The sequence below is a fragment of the Rhinoraja longicauda genome, chromosome 15 (assembly GCF_053455715.1).
Source record: "Rhinoraja longicauda isolate Sanriku21f chromosome 15, sRhiLon1.1, whole genome shotgun sequence".
Taxonomy (NCBI): domain Eukaryota; kingdom Metazoa; phylum Chordata; class Chondrichthyes; order Rajiformes; family Arhynchobatidae; genus Rhinoraja; species Rhinoraja longicauda.
The window spans coordinates 15676842-15690974 of NC_135967.1; positions in this window are offsets into that span (position 1 = coordinate 15676842).

The window sequence follows — 14133 nt, forward strand, 5'->3', positions numbered from 1 at the left end:
TCATGGCAGTCACTCTGACATCTGCGACAGTGATGACAGGCACACCCGAAACTGTCGGGTCAGCTGACATCATTCCACCGACCTATTCAAAGTGAGCATCAAATACATTGAGTGTGTGAGAGAGATATACAGATTACCAGTGATACTGCCCGACTTCACATTGTAGCCCAAGAGGTATGAAAGGTCCATTAATGAGTCTGAAAATGGCAAGGAAGAAGTTTTGCGGAGCACCAAGGCACATTCCTTGTATGTGTACATACTTAACCAATAAACTTATTCATTCATTCATTCATCTGTTGCTACTTTACTTCAGACTCAGATGCAGCACGGAAACAAGTTCTTCGGACCACTGAGTCTGCACCGACAAACGATCATCCCACACACTAGCACTGTCCTACACACTAAGGACAATTTACAATTTTACCAAAGCCAATTAACCTGCAAACCTGTATGCCTTTGAAGTGTTGGGGGAAAACGGAGGCCCCGGTAAAAACCTTTGTGGTTACAGGGAGAACAAACAAACTTCTTACAGACAGTACCCGTAGTCAGGATCAAACCCAGGTCTCTGGTGCTGTAAGGCAGCAACTCTACCACTGCGTCACTGTGCCATTAAGCTATTGCAGATTCTACCTGATGGGAGAGGGGAGAGGACGGTATTACTGGGGTGTGATCAATATTTAATTATTTATGTTTCTTGTGCAGATATAGCTGAAGAAAATAACTTGGGCACTGCAAGTGAGAACAGTCCTGAAAATAAGCTACAAGATATCATCAACAATTTAAAGGAAAAATGCAGTAAGTTCAATTTTAGGAGAAACTTGATTTGAAACTTGATAAAAATACGTTTCCGCAATGATTAAATGAGTTTGTTTATGAGTTTGTTTATCCCATGAGGAAATAATTGTGGATAATGATGATGCTTTCTTAAGGATTATACTGATGTGATGCTGTTAAATTCCAGTTTGAAGCACAAAAATGCTTTCTAAGGATAAAATGGATATATCAGAAGACTGAAACATTTTTATTAATGGCTCATACTGACTCTGACATTAACATAGATCCATCCTCAGGTATTCTGATGAACTATTGGGATAGTACTGATGCATCCTTGCAAGCAATATTAGGAGGTTTTTGGAGCAAATCAGTGGTGCATTTTGAGAATTAATACTGCGACATTCTTCGCTAAGTCACTAATTTATTTCACAACACCTCTTAGAAATGGCTGTTGTTTGTCGAATTTAACATTGGTACATTATTGAGAAAACAAATGCATTACTGGGGAAAATGCTGCTGTTATTTTGGAGATAACATTGACCTAGACTTGAAGAACACTCTAATGCATCTTAAGTTCAGGCTCCATTCCTCAATGATAACAACAGGGTTAGACTAAATAAGTCAGTACTTTCCTCTAAATTTGATCAGTCATTAATTTAAAGGAAAAATGCAGCAAGTACAATTTTAAGAGAAACTGCAAATCCTGTATAAAAATACGTTTCCACAATAATTAAATGGGTTGTGTCCCTCACAAGAGGAATTACTTTCACTTAACCTTCCAATTAAAAGCAAGTGAGATTTGGCCCTTTCAAGAAGGCGGCACAGTGGTGCAGCGGGTGGAGCTGCTGCCTCACAGAGCCAGAGACCTGAGGTTTAATCCTGATCTCCAGTGCCGTCTGGTGGAGTTTGCATGTTCTCCCTATACCACTTAGATTTCCTCTGGGGGCACTAGCTTCCTCCCATATCCTTATGAAACACAGGTTTAGAGGTTAGGTGCACTGCAAATTGTCTCTATCGTCGTCTTCGTCGTGGCTATCCCTCGAAGTCGAGGATGATGGTCTACGTTCTGAAGAATGAAGACGCCTGTGCGTGTGATTGTTTAACCTGTACTTGATGTTGCACTCCAAGAAGCACACGGTCCTTCACAAATCAATCAACTAATTCTAATGGCAAGGGAACGAAGACGATTGGAGCTGATAGATCTGTTGCTGCCTTCATCCGCCTTCACAGCCATTGAGTTCAAGATATCTTCGTCCGCCTGGTCTGCCGTTGAGGTCTTGTAGGTTTGATCATTCTTAGTCTGGACCCTCATCCTCGACCGTACAGCCGTGGGTGGCCCTACCAGAAGCTAGTGCTTCCGACGGCATCCCTCTCGGAATCATGGGGGCTCGCAAGCCTTTTCACCACCACAAGGTGAACGATCCGAAGAGGCGCATTGTCTCCAGTGTGTAGTTGAATGGCAGAATCTGTGATGGGGTAGATAGAATAGAGGGAGAATGGGACTAATGTGGGAATTCTGTAAATGGGTGGTCGATGGTTAGTGCAGAATGAAGGGACTTCTTCTGTGACGCCATGTAGAAAATCAAGATACTCTCAGATACATAAATGTTTAGTTTAGAAATACAGCATGGGAACGGGCCCTTCGGCCCACTGAGTTCAGGCTGACCATCGATCACCCGTTCACACTGGTACCGTTATCCCACTTTCTCTCCCACTCCCTACACGTGAGGGACAATTGACAGAGGGCCAATTAAGCTACAAACCCGCACATCTTTGGGATGTGGGAGGAAACCGGAGCACCTGGAGGAAACCCATGTGGTCACAGGGAGAACGTACAAACCACACAGGCAGCAGCCATGAACATTACAGGTGCCAGGAGTTATGGGGAGAAGGTAGGAGAATGGGGGAGAGGGGGAGAGAGATAGATCAGCCATGAATGAATGGTGGAGTAGACTTGATGGGCGGAATGGGCCATTTCTTCTCCTATCACTTATGAACTAAGGTCACCTCTCAGGCTCCTTCGGGGAAAAAAAACCCCAGCCTATCAAATCTATTCCTATGACTGAAGTACAGGTGAATCTCTTCTGAACCCTTTCCAACTTGATGACATCCTTCTTAAAGCTGGTGACCAGTTCTCCAAGTGTGCTCTCACCAATGGTTTGTACAGCTGCATCACGATGTTCTAACTTTTGTACTCAATATACCTCCCAATGAAGGCAAGCATGCCAAACACTTTCTTCACCAAGCTGTCCTCCAGACTCGTCACTTTTAGGAAATTGTGCTCCTGTATTCCCAGTTCCCGCTGAGTGGCTTGCCAGTGGCACCAAAACCTGGCGACTCTGTAGACTGCCTCTGTGTACTACTGCTATACACTTGTACTGTATCTGAGATGCTATCCAAAATGTATCTAAGTGCTTATGCATAGTGATACTTGTACTGAACTGTATACAAAAATGAATTTCACTGTACTATGTGACAAATAAAGTCACGTATCTGTTCACACCATTTATTCACAAAATGCTGGAGTAACTCAGCAGGTCAGGCAGCATCTCGGGAGAGAAGGAATGGGTGACGTTTCGGGTCGAGACCCTTCTTCAGACTGATGTCGGGGGTGGGACAAAGGAAGGATATAGGTGGAGACAGGAAGATAGAGGGAGATCTGGGAAGGAGGAGGGGAAGGGAGGGACAGAGGAGCTATCTGAAGTTGGAGAAGTCGACGTTCATACCACCGGGCCGCAAACTGCCCAGGCGAAATATGAGGTGCTGCTCCTCCAATTTCCGGCGGGCCTCACTATGGCACTGGAGGAGGCCCATGACAGAGAGGTCAGACTGGGAATGGGAGGGGGAGTTGAAGTGCTGGGCCACCGGGAGATCAGTGGCGTTAATGCGGACCGAGCGCAGGTGTTCAGCGAAGCGATCGCCGAGCCTGCGCTTGGTTTCGCCGATATAGATGAGTTGACATCTAGAGCAGCGGATGCAATAGATGAGGTTGGAGGAGGTGCAGGTGAACCTCTGTCTCACCTGGAAAGAATGTTTGGGTCCTTTGATGGAGTTGAGGGGGGAGGTAAAGGGACAGGTGTTGCATCTCGTGCGGTTGCAAGGGAAAGTGCCCGGGGTTAGGATGGTTTGGGTAGGAAGGGACGAGTGGACCAGGGAGTTGCGGAGGGAACGGTCTCTGCGGAATGCAGAGAGGGGAGGGGATGGGAAGATATGGCCAGTGGTGGGGTCCTGTTGTAGGTGACGGAAATGTTGGTGGATGATATGTTGGATCCGCTGGCTGGTGGGGTGGAAGGTGAGAACGAGGGGGATCCTGTCCTTGTTGCGAGTGGGGGGATGGGGAGCAAGAGCGGAGCTGCGGGATGTAGAAGAGACCCTAGTGAGAGCCTCGTCTATAATGGAGGAGGGGAAGCCCCGTTTTCTGAAAAACGAGGACACACCATGCTCTGTTGCTCTGTTCTGCAACATTAGAGCTCCTAGTTCCCTCTGATCTACAACACTCTCCAGGGCTCAACCATTTACTGTTAGCCCTGCCCGGAGTTGACAATCCAAAATGCAACACATCACACTTGACATGATTCAGCGAGATAGCCACCTTCTCGGAAAGAATTCACTTTGGTTAGCAGAAATCCATCAATCTCTGATTTCAAGTTAACAAATGCAAAATACTATGGATGCTGGAAAACTGAAACAATCCTGCAAAATGCTGGAAATACTCAGCAGGTCAGGCAACATCTGTCGAGGGAAATGCCTTGTGAGAAAAGTGGGAGTCTTTAGCTCGAGGAGGCTGAGGGAGGAGACTACGCCAAAAGTTGGTGAGACGCAGTGAAGAAATAACAGGCAAGCTGATTCAGTGTGATGCTTGCAGGATGTGGGAGGTCAGGAAGACTGATGGTGCCTCTGGCTGCTACAATTGTGGAAAGTGTGTCCAGGTTCAGCTCCTGAAGGACCGTGTTGGGGCACTGGAGAAGCAACTGGATGACCTCAGAATCATCTGGGAAAATGCGAGTTTCCTGGACAGGACCTACAGCGAGATCATTACATCGAAGATACCGGAAGAGAGAAGGTGGGTGACGATGAGGAAGGGAAGGAAGCTTGGCACAGTACAGGAGACCCCAGGGGATGTACCTCTTGAAAACAGGTTGACCCTCTTGGAAGCTGTCGGGACAGAAGACACTGCCAAGTCTGAGTGGCAGACAGGTCTGCGAGACAAAACGTGGTGCTGAGGCAAAGCCGAAGAGACAGACATCAAGCAGAGGTGGGATTCCATAGTGAGAGAAACAGACAGGGGTTTCTGCGGCAACGGTTGGGATTCAAGGATTCAAGGCCTCCCTGGTGCCAGGGTCTAGGACATCACGGACCGATTGCAGAGCATCCTCAAGGGTGAAGGTGAACAGCCGGATGTGATAGTGCATGTCAGCACAAATGACGTCGGGAAGAACAGGAAAGAGATTCTGCAGCATGACTTTACAGAGTTCGGAAGAAGGCTAAAAAGCAGGACCTCCAGGATGGTTATTGTCCGGTTTGCTTCCAGTTCCACGTGCTGGTGAGGGCAGGAACAGGGAGATAGAGGATCTGAATGTGCGGCTGAGTAGCTGGTGCAGGGGGCAGGGATTTAGACAATAGACAATAGACAATAGGTGCAGGAGTAAGCCATTCGGCCCTTCGAGCCAGCACCGCCATTCAATGTGATCATGGCTGATCATTCTCAATCAGTACCCCGTTCCTGCCTTCTCCCCATACCCCCTGAATCAGCTAACCTTAAGAGCTCTATCTAGCTCTCTCTTGAATGCATTCAGAGAATTGGCCTCCACTGCCTTCTGAGGCAGAGAATTCCACAGATTCACAACTCTCTGACTGAAAAGGTTTTTCCTCATCTCCGTTCTAAATGGCCTACCCCTTATTCTTAAACTGTGGCCCCTGGTTCCCCCAACATTGGGAACATGTTTCCTGCCTCTAACGTGTCGAACCCCTTAATAATCTTATATGTTTTGATAAGATCCCCTCTCATCCTTCTAAATTCCAGTGTATACAAGCCTAGTCGCTCCAGTCTTTCAACATACGACAGTCCCGCCATTCCGGGAATTAACCTGGTAAACCTACGCTGCACGCCCTCAATAGCAAGAATATCCTTCCTCAAATTTGGAGACCAAAACTGCACACACAGTACTCCAGGTGCGGTCTCACTAGGGTCCTGTACAACTGCAGAAGGACCTCTTTGCTCCTATACTCAACTCCTCTTGTTACGAAGACCAACATTCCATTGGCTTTCTTCACTGCCTGCTGTACCTGCATGCTTCCTTTCAGTGACTGATGCACTAGGACACCCAGATCTCGTTGTACGTCTCCTTTTCCTAACTTGACACCATTCAGATAATAATCTGCCTTCCTATTCTTACCGCCAAAGTGGATAACCTCACACTTATCCACATTAAACTGCATCTGCCATGCATCTGCCCACTCACACAACCTGTCCAAGTCACCCTGCAACTTCATAGCATCTTTCTCACAGTTCACACTACCACCCAGCTTTGTATCATCTGCAAATTTGCTACTGGTACTTTTAATCCCTTCATCCAAGTCATTAATGTATATTGTACATAGCTGCGGTCCCAGCACCGAGCCTTGCGGTACCCCACTAGTCACTGCCTGCCATTCTCAAAGGGACCCATTTATCCCCACTCTTTGCTTTCTGTCTGTCAACCGATTTTCTATCCATGTCAGTACCCCACTCCCAATACCATGTGCTCTAATTTTGCCCACTAATCTCCTATGTGGGACCTTGTCGAAGACTTTCTGAAAGTCGAGGTACACCACATCTACCGGCTCTCCCCAGCCAACTTTCCTAGTTACATCCTCAATAAATTCCAGAAGATTAGTCAAGCATGATTTTCCCTTCTGACTCAGAACGATCCTGTTACTGCTATTTAGATTCTTAGACCACTGGGATCTGTTTTGGGGTAAGGGTGAATTGTACAAAGGGACTGGTTGCACCTTAACAGGCGGGGGACCAGCATTCTGGCAGGCAGCTGTGCCACTGCTACATGGGTGGGTTTAAACTAAATAGTGGGGGGGGGGGAGACAAATTGGAAAGACAAGGATGGAGTTAAAGGGAAAGAGAGTATAGGAAAAGCTAGGAAAAACACCAGAATTAACAGGACAGAAAGCTAACGAAGGGATAGGAGAGTATGGTCAAGGGAAATATGAATCAATGGGAAAGGTGAGGTGAGTAATGGATTAAAAGCATTGTACATGAATGCGCGAAGTATAAGAAGTAAAGTGGATGAGCTTGAGGCTCAGTTAGAGATTGGTAGATATGACATTGTGGGGATTACAGAGACATGGCTGCAGGAGGATCGGGACTGGGAACTGAATATTCACGGTTATACGTCCTATAGAAATTTCAGGCAGGTGGGTAGAAGAGGTGGGTTTGCTCTGTTGGTGAGGGATGAAATTCAGTTCCTTGCGAGGGGTAACATAGGGACTAACGATGTAGAGTCGCTGTGGATAGAATTGGGGAATTGTAAAGGTAAGAAGATACTAATGGGAATTATCTATAGTCCCCCAAACAGTAGCCTGGATATGGGGTGCAAGTTGCAGCAGGAGTTAAAATTGGCATGTAACAAAGGTAATGCCACAGTGGTTATGGGAGATTTCAAGATGCAGGTAGACTGGGAAAATCAGGTTGGTTCTGGACCCCAAGATCGGGAGTTTGTAGAGTGCCTCCGAGATGGATTCTTGGAGCAGCTTGTACTGGAGCCTACCGGAGAGAAGGCAATTCTGGATATCGTGTTGTCCAATGAACTAGATTTAATAACGGAACTCGAGGTAAAGGAACTGCTAGGAGGTAGTGACCATAATATGAGAAGTTTTAATCTGCAATTTGAGAGGAGGAATGTTATATCAGAAGTGTCAGTGTTTCAGTTGAACAAAGAGGACTATAAAGGCATGAGAGAGGAGCTGGCCAAGGTCGACTGGAAAAGGATCCTAGTAGGAATGACGGTGGAACAGCAATGGCAGGAATTTCTGGACATAATCCAGAAGATGCAGGATCATTTCATTCCAAAGAGGAAGAAAGATTCTAAGGGGAGTAAGATGCAACTGTGGCTGAAAAGGTAAGTTAGGGATGGAATAAAACTAAAAGAAAAGGTGTATAACACAGCAAAGAGTAATGGGAAGCCAGAGGATTGGGAAACTTTCAAAGGACAACAGAAGGTAACAAAAAGGGCAATATGGGGTGAAAAGATGAAGTACGAGGGTAAGCTGGCCATGAATATAAAGAAGGATGGTAAGAACTTATTTTGGTATGTTAAATGGCAATGTGGCCTTCATAACGAGAGGATTTGAGTATAGGTCCTTCTGCAGTTGTACAGGGCCCTGGTGAGACCACATCTGGAGTATTGTGTGCTGTTTTGGTCTCCCAATTTGAGGAAGGACATCTTTGCTATTGTGGCAGTGCAGCATAGGTTCACGAGGTTAATCCCCAGGATGGCAGGACTGTCATATGAATGGAAAGACTGCTTGTATTCACTGGAATTTAAAAGGATGAGTGGGGATCTTATAGAAACATATAAAATTATAAAAGGACTAGACAAGCTATTTGCAGGAAAAATGTCCCCAATGTTGGGGGAGTACAGAACCAGAGGCCACAGTCTAAGAATAAAGGGGAGGCCATTTAAAACTGAGATGAGAAAAAACTTTTTTCACCCATAGAGTTGTGAATTTATGGAATTCTCTGCCACAGAAGGTAGTAGAGGCGAATTCACTGGATGAATTTAAAAGAGAGTTGGATAGGGCTCTAGAGGCCAACGGAATCAAGGGATATTGGGAGAAAGCAGGCACAGGTTACTGATTGTCGATAATCAGCCATGATCACAATGAATGGCAGTGCTGGCTCGAAGGGCCAAATGGCCTCCTCCTGCACCTATTTTCTATGTTTCTATGATGAAAGAATGGAGCGACTGGGCTTGTATTCACTGGAATTTAGAAGGTTGAGAGGGGATCTTAAAGAAACATATAAAATTATAAAGGGATTGGACACGCTGGATGCAGGAAACATGTTCCCGATGTTGGGGGAGTCCAGAACCAGGGGCCACAGTTTAAGAAAGGGGTAGTCCATTTAGAACTGTGGTGAGGAAAAGCCTTTTCACCAGAGAGTTGAGAATTTGTGGAATTCTCTGTCTCAGAAGGCAATGGAGGCCGATTCACTGGATGCATTCAAAAGATAGTTAGATAGAGCTCTTAGGGCTAGTGGAATCAAGGGGTATGGGACAGGAACGGGGTACTGATTGTGAATGATCAGCCATGATCACATTGAATGACGGGGCTGACTCGAAGGGCCGAATGGCCTACTCCTGCACCTATTATCTATGTATCATATCTGCCCCACCACCAACCCCAGCAGCACCTTCCAGGTATCCACCACCCTCTGTGTAAAAATAAATTTCCTCGCCCATGATCTTTAAACTTTGCCCCGCTCACCTTAAAGCTATGTTCTCTGTATTTGATTTTTCCACCCTCGAGAAAAAAGATTCTCAATGTCTACCCTACCTATCTATGCCTCTCATAATACTATATACTTCTATCAGGTCTCCCCTCAATGTAAAGCAATTTAGGTTTGTCCAACCTCTTCTTGGAGCAAATACCCTCTAATTCTGGCATCATTCTGGAATCCAGACATCATGATTTGAAAAATTATTTAATTAGCACCTACACAAAAGGGCACAAAGTGCTGGAGTAACTCAGTGGGTCAGGCAGCATCTCTCGAGAACACGGATAGGTGACGTTTTAAGTCGAGACACTGAAGGCTCTGAAGGGGTCTGAAGAATGACCCTGACTCGAAACATCACCTATCCATGTTCTCCAGGGAGCCTGTCTGACCCGCCGAGTTACTCCAGCAGTATGCAATGTGTTTTTGTAAACTGGCATCTGCAGTTCCTTCAACAAGCACTCACACTGATTCATTTTTGTGCAATTTACTTTTTTTGTAGAAATAAACCTATCCGGCACTTTCGACAGTATTGGAAAGCTGATAAAAGCATTAAAGAAATTGGAAGCAGAAGGTAGGGCACATACCTTCCTTCACAAGAAGCCAAGTTAAGGTGACATTGTTTTATTCACAAAATGCTGGAGTAACTCAGCAGGTCAGGCAGCATCTCGGGAGAGAAGGAATGGGTGACGTTTCGGGTCGAGACCCTTCTTCAGACTGATGTCAGGGGGGGGCGGGACAAAGGAAGGATATAGGTGGAAGACAGGAAGATAGAGGGAGATCTGGGAAGGAGGAGGGGAAGGGAGGGACAGAGGAGCTATCTAAAGTTGGAGAAGTCGACATTCATACCACTGGGCTGCAAACTGACCAGGCGAAATACGAGGAGCTGTTCCTCCAATTTCCGGTGGGCCTCACTATGGCACTGGAGGAGGCCCATGACAGAAAGGTCAGACTGGAAATGGGAGGGGGAGTTAAAGTGCTCGGCCACCGGGAGATCAGTTTTGTTAATGCGGACCGAGCGCAGGTGTTCAGCGAAGCGATCGCCGAGCCTGCGCTTGGTTTCGCCGATGTAAATAAGTTGACAAAGGTGACATTGTGTTTTCTGACTGTAGATACAGTGCGCAGCAATGATTGGGTGGGTAATTGCTCCTCTGTTACCGTGCTTTAACATAGCTCTTGGTTCTCCCCTTTCCATTTCTAACTTTGGAAGATACAGTTATATTTTTCAAGGTGATGTGGGGAACAACGCATGAAAGTTAGCAGAGTTGATTCTTTGTGTCATTAAAGTCAACCCTGTTGCAAATTCTTCAGAACCATTATTGATTCTATGGACCGTTGATCCAAAAAAATATTGTTATAGCCCTGTTTTACCCACTAACCCAGTTAAGCAATACTTGAAGGATAACATATTTGTGCATTAACCAGGATAAATCAGAAGAAAAAAAGGCACAAAATGCTGGAATAACTCAGCGGGTCAGGCAGCAACATGGATCGGTGACATTTCTGGTCAGAACCCACCTTCAACCTGATTATGATTGGGGATGAAAGCTAATCTGGCTGAAGAAGGGTCTTGACCTGAAACTTCACCTCACCTTGTTCTCCAGAGATCCTGCCTGACCCACTAAATTACTCCAGCACTTTCTGTCTCTTTTTGTAAACCAGTGACTGAAGTTCCTCATGTCTCTCAATTAGAAGAATTCACTCGATTCATGAGGTCCTACTGAATATTATTGTTGATGTCTGGGGGTATTATTGATGGTGTATGGGAACAAACATTGACTACTGGGCAGTGCTTTTTTTTATAGACAATAAGGACAATAAGCACAATTAATAAACAGGCGTGTCATGTGGCCAGAGAATAAAATAATAAAGTCATACTTTTTGGACGTGCCGGTATGCTGTACCAATGCGTGCTGTCACAAAAAAAAGCCCTGGTAATGCGTGAAAAAAGCCAAAAGAGTGGAAGGAAAATAGAGTTCAAGGTGGTTCCAGTAGTTCATGCAAGTTGGGAGGGTGGGCACATGACAATGGATGTGAAGAAAACTACTCGGGTAATTATGCAGTATGAAGAAGGAGACCGACCCGAGACGTTGCCTATGCATTCCCTCCACAGATGCTACCACAGACCCTGAGTTAGTCTAGCACTTGTGTTTTGTTTGGTGAGTATCTGTTAACTCTGTCACATGCAGAGTTCACACCATGCACAAGATCTGTGGCTGTTAGCTGTTTGAATCCAAAGGGGTAGTTAATCAGTAGCCCAGATGTGAATATAGTTGTGTTCAGTATTTCCACTGGGATGCGGTCAATGTAGGCCTTCACGTGTACATCACCAGGACTGTGGGTGTGATATCTGCCTGGACTGTGTGAAGCAATCCACCAGCGTCTGTGGGAGAAGGACCTCATGTAGGGAGCAATCATGTGACCAACAAGAGGGGAACGACAGAGGAGGCATGAGCTAAGGAACCATTCGGCCACTGTGCTGCCCTTTTCTATTGCACAGAAACACCAGAGACGGCAGAGAGTGGTGAACTCAGCCCGGTCCATCACGGGCACACCCCTCCTCACCATCGAAAGCATCTACACGAAGCGTTGTCTCAAGAAGACGGCATCTATCATCAAGGATCCCCACCATCCGGGCAGTACCCTCTTCTCACTGCTACTGTGAGGCAGGAGGTACAGATGCCTGAAGTCCCACACCACCAGGTTCAGGAACAGCTACTTTCTTACAACCATCAGGTTCTTGAACCAACCCGCACAGCCCTAATCCTACCTCGGCAAAGGAACATTACCGCCTATTTAATTTGTATCTAATGATGTTTTTACATAGCATAAAACTGTGCCTTCTATTTTTAGAGTTAGTGGCCTGTAATATTTCAAGAGAAGCTGCCAACCTTGGAGGAAATTATTTTCTAATATCTGAAGAAGGTGAGACATTTTGCAAGGAAAACATTGTAATTTTAATGTGTTTGGAACATGATTTCTGTCATTATTAGTAAGATAAATATTTGTAGTGTTAAGTCAACACAATCTTGCAGGGAAAATGTGTAGGAAGGAACTGCAGATGCTGCTTTATACTGGAGATATTCACAAAATGATGAAGTAACTCAGCAGGTCATGCAGCATCTCTTCTCCAGAGATGATGCCTGATTCGCTGAGTTATACCCGCATCTTGTGTCTATCTTCCACACTCTTTCAGGGAATCTGTAAAATTACCTTTAAATCATGAGAAGATTTGCGAGGACGTTGCCAGGACTCGAGGGGTTGAGCTCTTGGGAGAGGTTGGGCAGGGTAGGACTTTATTCCTTGGAGTGCAGGAGGCAGAGGGCAATTTTATAGAGGAATATAAAATCGTGAGGGGAATAGATGGGGTGAATGCAGGGTGAATTTTACCCAGGGCAGGGGAATCTAGAACCAGAGGGCTTAGGTTAAAGTGAAAGCGGAAAGACTTAAAACAAACCTGAGGGACAACTTTTTTACACAGAGGGTCGTGTGTATATGGAACGAGCTGCTGGAGGAGGTAGCTGAGGCAAGTGCTACAGCAGGATTAAAAGATATTTGGACATGTACATCGAAAGAAAAGGTTCAGAGGGATATGGGCCAAACACAGGCAAATGGGACAAGCTTAGACGGAGCATCTTGGTCGGTATGGATGAGTTGGGCTGAAGTGGCTGTTTCTATGCTGTATGACTCTATGAACTGCATTAAAACACAACCTGCATGATTGCTGACATTATAGTTATTCCCAAGACAGAGTTTACTGTATGAGGAAGTATGTCGGAGCCTTGACATACATGTCTACAGTCTCCAAGGCAGTTACAGCAACTCTAAGGTTTTATGTTTACACCCCAGTGAGGAGAAAGGTGGTGTTTAATATTTGGAGTGGATAGGTGAATTATAGATCCTATTTCAGTGCTACATGATTCCTTCCTACACTCCTAGCACTGTGTTTACCTTAATTTCCTAGATTCCTTGTATTAAATATCGATCAGAATTTTTCTTTGCTTAGTATCCACGAATACAATGATTCAATTATACTTTATAGTCACATGCACCTAGGTACAATGAAATGCTTTGCTTTGCACGCAAGCCAGTAAAACCATATAGCAGACCTCTCACCTCGGCTGAACACAAGGGCCGCCACATTTTGGCGCCGACCAAAGTTGCAAAAATTCATCAAACAGCCCTATCTACTGACGGCCTCCGCATCTGGTAGCAGCCTCCCACAGAAGAACACTGTGGGAGTGCAGAGACCACATTTTTGCGTACTTTCTACTTGCGGACAAACACGACATCGATATTTGTAAAAACAGAAACTGACCATTATTTGAGGACGGTCCGTATTCCCCATCTCAAGCCAGCAGATTTGTTCAGGGAGGGAATGTTCTACATTCTATCTTCTAATACATTTTCTTAAATATTCCCACAGCAATTGAAGGTCCTCCAGGAGAAGCAATTCACACAGAATACCCTTTTTTTGAAGGTAAATATCTGACTTTCTTTCTTGTTCATCTGCTGAATCAAAATTATGATGTAAATTATATAGATGCATAATGTAATTTCTTCATGCTATTATCCTCGAAGGAGCATCATAAGAGCTTTATCAAATAAAATTTGTGAGTGGGCTATTAATAACGTCCTAGACTCTCCCAATAGTGGAAACATCCTCTCCACATCCACTCTGTCCAGGCCGTTAAATTAGGAGGGATAAATATTAAAGATCTATGTTTCCATAGGGACACAAGAGACTGCCATTTTTGGAATCTTCAGTAAAGTACAAAGTGCTGGTGGTACTCAGCATGTCAGGCAGTATCTGTGGAGAGAATGGACAGGCAAGGTTTCAGGTTGGGACCCTTCTTCAGATGATCAGTCTGAAG